The 5732-nt window shown below is 49.8% G+C and overlaps 1 long non-coding RNA gene across 1 annotated transcript; it reads left to right on the top strand.

Moving 5' to 3' along the window:
• The first annotated feature begins 4061 nt into the window (after positions 1–4061).
• On the top strand, positions 4062–5399 carry LOC140459007 (uncharacterized). The gene is made up of 3 exons (XR_011953817.1): positions 4062–4164; positions 5019–5162; positions 5348–5399. It is a non-coding gene; the product is annotated as an uncharacterized lncRNA (long non-coding RNA).
• The last annotated feature ends 333 nt before the right edge of the window (positions 5400–5732 follow it).

The raw sequence follows: 5732 nt of genomic DNA, 5'->3' as shown, positions 1-5732 counted from the left end.
ACGTGCTGTTGAGCAGAGACTGAAAACAATTAGCCAGCTCTTGGACTGGAGGGAGTCGAGGTCACACTTTCAAAACTGCTTGGACACCTGCTTGAGAAAGTGGATGCTTTATCACCACAGAAGACAAGGGTTGCCCTGCTGAAGAATTGAAGGAGTTAATCGCAGGAAAACTGTGTGTTCCAACTGCCAGGTAAGGCCAAAGGTAACAAGGAATAGAGCCGTTCCTGTTGAAGAGGAAGCCAGCTGCAGTCTCAAGGGCTGAGGAGCGGTGGATGGAGTTTCATTCAGATCAAAGTGAGGGGCTGCATTTTGGAAAGGCAAACCAGGGCAGGGCTTCGAGACTTAACGGGGGGACCCTGGGAGTGCTCCTGAGCAAGGGCACCTTGGAGTTCAGGTTCAAAGCTCCTTGAAAGTGGAGTCACAGGTAGAGAGGATAGCGAAGAAGGCACTTGGTATGCTGTCCTTTATTGGTCAGTGTGTTGAGTACAGGAGTTGGGAGGTCAGGTTGTGGCTGTACAGGACATTGGTTAGGCCACTTTTAAAACATTGTGTGCAATTCTGGTCTCCCTGCTGGAGGAAGGATATTGTTAAACTCGGATGGGTTCAGTAAACATTTAGGGGACGCTACCGGGACTGGAGGGTTTGCGCGACAGGGAAAGGCTGAATAAGCTGGGGTATACTGTACCCTGGAGTTTCAGAGGCTGAGGGGGTGACCTGACAGAGGTTTGTAATATCATAAAAAAGACAGACGTTGCTGGAAAATCTCAGTTCTGAGGAAGGCTCCCTTAATCCAAAATGTTCATTTGGATTTCTCTCCACAGGCACTGTCAGACCTGCTGAGCTTTTCCAGCAATTTCTGTTTTCATTTCTGATCTCCTGTACCTGCGGTTCTTTCAGTTTATCAAGTCGTGAGGGGCATGGATAGAGTGAATAGACATGGTCTTTTTCCTTGGAGTGGGGGAGTCCAGAGTTCGAGGGCATTGGTTTCAGGAGGGAAGGGGAAAGATTTAAAAGGGACTAAAAGGGCAACTTCCTCACACAGAGGGTGGTCCGTGTTTGGAATGAGCTGCCAGAGGAAGTGGTGGAGGCTGGTACAATTACAGCATTTAAAAGGCATCTGGATAGGTATATGAACAGGAAGGATTTAGAGGGATATGGGCCAAATGCTGGCAAAAGGGAGTAGATTGGGATATCTGGTCATCATGGACGGGTTAGACCGAAGGGTCAGTTTCCATGCTGTATGACTTCATGATGTCAGGATGAAGTCATATTTTGGATGAAAGGGACTTTAAGAATCATCAACATATACCTCAAAGGCCCGAAGGATGTTATCTTGTGCGAGAATCGAACACCTTTAGCAGGACTCCGGAGATCAGCTTGGCATCAGGATGGAACGCTGGAGCCTTCCAAAGACGGATCACCATTGGTGGGATTGTTGCCTCGTTCCACCCTTAATCAGGCCATAGTCAGGTCGGGTTGTGAGGTTTAACTCACTTTGTTGACGGGCTGATTTGGGTTGCTGCATGCAAGAAGGATAAAATCATTCTTTCAGCCTTTGATTGTCCCTGAGGTTTCTCAGTAAGGAATTGAATGAATGTGGAGGGATTTCCCCAAGACAGGTGAGGCCTTGTTAACTCAGTGAGTGTTTCAACATCGAATCAGAAAGCACAAAAGAGCTCTCTTGGCCCATTGGCCGGTTAGGATCCGGAAAGTTCCAGCTGGAAATATGGGAGAGGCGGGTACGATGGAAGAGGGCCATTGGATCGTTAGGGGGGGAATGAACATAACACAACGTTCAAAGCTGTGGGGAGAAAGCAGGAGGTTGGCACGAGGTAGTGGCACTAGGTGTAACGGGCTGGTACAGGCAGGGAAGGCCGAATGGCCTCCTTCTGTGGTGAACCATGTCCCTGGTGCTGTGTGAGTGGGTCAGCCCTGTGCCCTGTACAGGGTGCTCTCCCCCAGCCCCTGAGGTATTTGGAAGGCACGTTCCCACCCTGTTCCTGGGAAAGCTGCAGCAGGGTCACAGGGAGTCCATGAGCTGTCGATCCTTTCCCTTGTGGTCAGGCAGGAATGGTCACAGAGTTTCTAAAGCATAAGGTACACTGTCTGTCCCTGACCCGACACGGCACAGACTGTGGGAGGGGAATGGGGTGGGGTAAAGCCTGTACTGTGTGGCTGCTGGCAGAGGGCTCGGTCCAACATCTCTGATGGTGTTTTCTGATTTCAGAACAGAAAGAGAGCAGTTTGTGAACACAGACACAGCTCACCATCATCCCAGACACACCGACTCTGCAGGGGAAAACATGAAGGTGTTCTTCAGCATTGTCCTGGTCTGTGCTGGGATCACAGCAGGTAAGGAATGATCTGTTTGTGTCACTGATCGGGTTGGGTGATCCTGACGCTATCATTGATGTCCCACTCTCTGGGATTGCCCCTCAAGGTGCTGAGTTACAGTCAGACAGCACAGGAACAGACCCAACCCGTCCAATCCGAACATATTCCCAAATCGAGCTCATCCCACTTGCCTACGTTTGACCCTATCCCTCCAAACATTTCTTATTCACTGACTTGTCCAAATGTCTTTAAAACAGAGTAACTGTGTCCACACTCACTACTTCCTCTGGAAGGTCATGGCACACACAAACCACACTCTGTGGATAAAACTTACCCCTCATTCTTTTTAAATCTTTCTCCTCTCACATTAAAAATATCCATTGTAGTCTTGAAATCCCCCACACGAGGGAAAAAAACCACCTGCCTTTCACCTTATCTGAACCCCTCATGACTTTATAAACGTCGATAAGGTCACCCATCAACCTCCTACGCTCCAGTGAATAAACTCCCAGCCCATCCAGCCTCTCCTTATAACTCAAACCCACTATTCCAAGGAACATCCTGGGAAATCTCTTCAGGACCCTCTCAGTTTAATTATATTCTTCCGATAACAGGGAGAACAGAACAGGCCACAGTATTCCAGACGAAGTCTCACGAATGTCCTTTAATATCCCACTCTCCACCTCACTCTCCACATCCTTTAATATCCCACCAAGTCTAATCCCACACTCCCCATACCCTTTAATACCCCACCCAGTCTAATCCCACTCTCCCCCTCACTCCCCACACCCTTTAATATCCCACCCAGTCTCATCCCACTCACCCCCTCATTCCCCACTCCCTTTAATATCCCACCCAGTCTAATCCCACTCTCCCCCTCACTCCCCATTCCCTTTAATATCCCACCCAGTCGAATCCCACTCTCCCCCTCACTCCCCACAGAGTTTAATATCACACTCAGTATTATCCCACTCTCCCTCTCACTCCCCACACCCTTTAATACCCCACCCAGTCTAATCCCACTCTCCCTCTCACTCCCCACACCGTTTAATATCACACTCAGTCTTATCCCACTCTCCCCCTCACTCCTCACACCCATTAATATCCCACCCAGTTGAATCCCACTCTCCCCCTCATTCCCCACACCATTTAATATCCCACCCAGTTTAATCCAACTCTCCCTCCTCACTCCCCACACCCATTAATATCCCACCCAGTCTAATCCCACTCTCCCTCCTCACTCCCCACACCGTTTAATATCACACTCAGTCTAATCCAACTCTCCCCCTCACTCCCCACACCATTTAATATCCCACCCAGTCTAATCCCACTCTCCCCCTCATTCCCCACACCCTTTAATATCCCACCCAGTCTAATCCCACTCTCCCTCCTCACTCCCCACACCGTTTAATATCCCACCCAGTCTAATCCCACTCTCCCCCTCATTCCCCACACCATTTAATATCCCACCCAGTCTAATCCAACTCTCCCCTCACTCCCCACACCCATTAATATTCCACCCAGTCTAATCTCACTCTCCCTCTTCACTCCCCACACCCATTAATATCCCTCGCAGTGTGAGTGAAATGTTTGAGGTTGTGATCGGAATGAGGGGGTGTAATTTGAAAGCACAGTCATGGTCCCTGAGTGAAAATTCTCCTCAAACTGAAACTCCGAGTCTCACTGAATTCTCTGCAATCTCTCCCTTCGCAGGACGATCTCTTCAATGTTTCACGTGTTCAGCCTCCTCCGGTTCCTGCTCACTGAGAGAGAACACTTGCCTGATTGGCATCACCAACTGCCAGACTGTGTCATCCCACACCATCATCGGTAATCCTGCCTTTCTGTTGAAAGCCGACTCTTCCCAGATTGGAGGGAATGGGGCCAGACAGTGTGACGGGAAGTTTCTTTCCCTGTTGGCTGATTGCAGACGTGTCGGCTGGAGACTAGGTTCTGGCTCCTGGTTTCAGTTCCTCCCAGCGCAAACCCACATGGAGCAGGGGTACTGCTGTGAGACAGGTGGAGTGTCCCGACCTCTGAGGCAGGAGGGCCGGAGTTGACAATCATCCCAGCCCCTGAAGAGGCGTAGGGTGATATTCTCCAGAACAGTGAGGTTCTGAAAATATCTCATTGTGATACTGGGTTTATTATTGTCACATGCACTGAGATACAGTGAAAAGTATTGTTCTGTATGATATCCAGACAAATCACACCTTACAGAAGTACATCAGGGTAATGGAACAGAATGCAGAATATAGTGTTCCAGCCACAGGGAAGATGCAGAGAGACATCAACTCTAACATAGGTACGGTTGGGTCATTAGTCTGATAACAGCGGGGAAGAAGCTGTGCTCGAATCTGTTGGTACATGTTTTCAAACCTTTGTATCTCCTGCCCGATGGAAGAGGGTGGGAGAAAGTATTCCCGGGCTGGGAAGGCGCTTTAATGATGTTCGTTACTTGCCCGAGGCAGTGGGAAGTGTAGATGGAGATAACGGGGGGAAGGCTGCTTTGTGTGATGGACTGCGCTGTGTTCACATCTCTCTGTAATTTGTTGTGCTCCATACCAAGCTGGGATGCATCCAGATAGGATGCTTTCTGTGGGGCATCGACAGAAATTGTTGCAGACGGAGTGAAGCTAAACAAATGATGTGGTGAAGTTCTAACTCCAGCCTGTTTACCGTAGACAGTGGGACTGAGACACTCAGACACATTGAACAACGCTGTGAGAGTCCCTCCGAAGATGTTTCGTTGAGCACTGGAAGGGTGTTTATCTCCCGGAGCAGCCGTCTCTGTGGCTCAGACCGATGTAATGACCAGACAGTAGCAGGTGAGGATCACAGTGAGGTCTGTCAGGATTCAGACCCACATGAAAACCCTGGGGGGGGGGGAGGTGATGAACGTCAGGTTTGGGGAGTTGTGTTAGGGGGAGGGGATGTGACGATTTGAGGGGAGGATGGTTTTGCCCTTGAATCAAAGAGAAGGCATCTTCTCTTCTTCCCTTTGTGATTTCAGAGCCTGCCAACACCACCCTGAACGGACTGCAATGTTTCGGATGCTACAGTCCATCCATGGCCTCCTGCCTGGCCCATCTACAGAAGGTGGAGTGTGCGGGTCGGGAGAATCGCTGTGTGAATGGAAAAGGCCAACAGAGATTGTGTACGTAGATACACTGCATCGTCCACTGCTCTCTCCCAACCTCAGTCACTGAGCTTCAGGGTCAATGTCGAACTCACTCCCAGGTTTGGGATGTTGAAGGGAGCCATTGTTCAGGAGAATGGAATGATGGGATAGCACAGCACAGGATGAGGCCATTCAGCCCATTCTTGTCCACCAGGATGCAGTACTGACTGGGTTCCCTCTTTGACCCAGTTGTCAGTCCACAGTCTGTATGCAGAGG

The sequence above is a fragment of the Chiloscyllium punctatum genome, chromosome 34 (genome assembly GCF_047496795.1).
Source record: "Chiloscyllium punctatum isolate Juve2018m chromosome 34, sChiPun1.3, whole genome shotgun sequence".
Taxonomy (NCBI): domain Eukaryota; kingdom Metazoa; phylum Chordata; class Chondrichthyes; order Orectolobiformes; family Hemiscylliidae; genus Chiloscyllium; species Chiloscyllium punctatum.
Note: the sequence above shows the minus strand (reverse complement) of the source record. Positions and strands in the feature narration are given on the sequence as shown.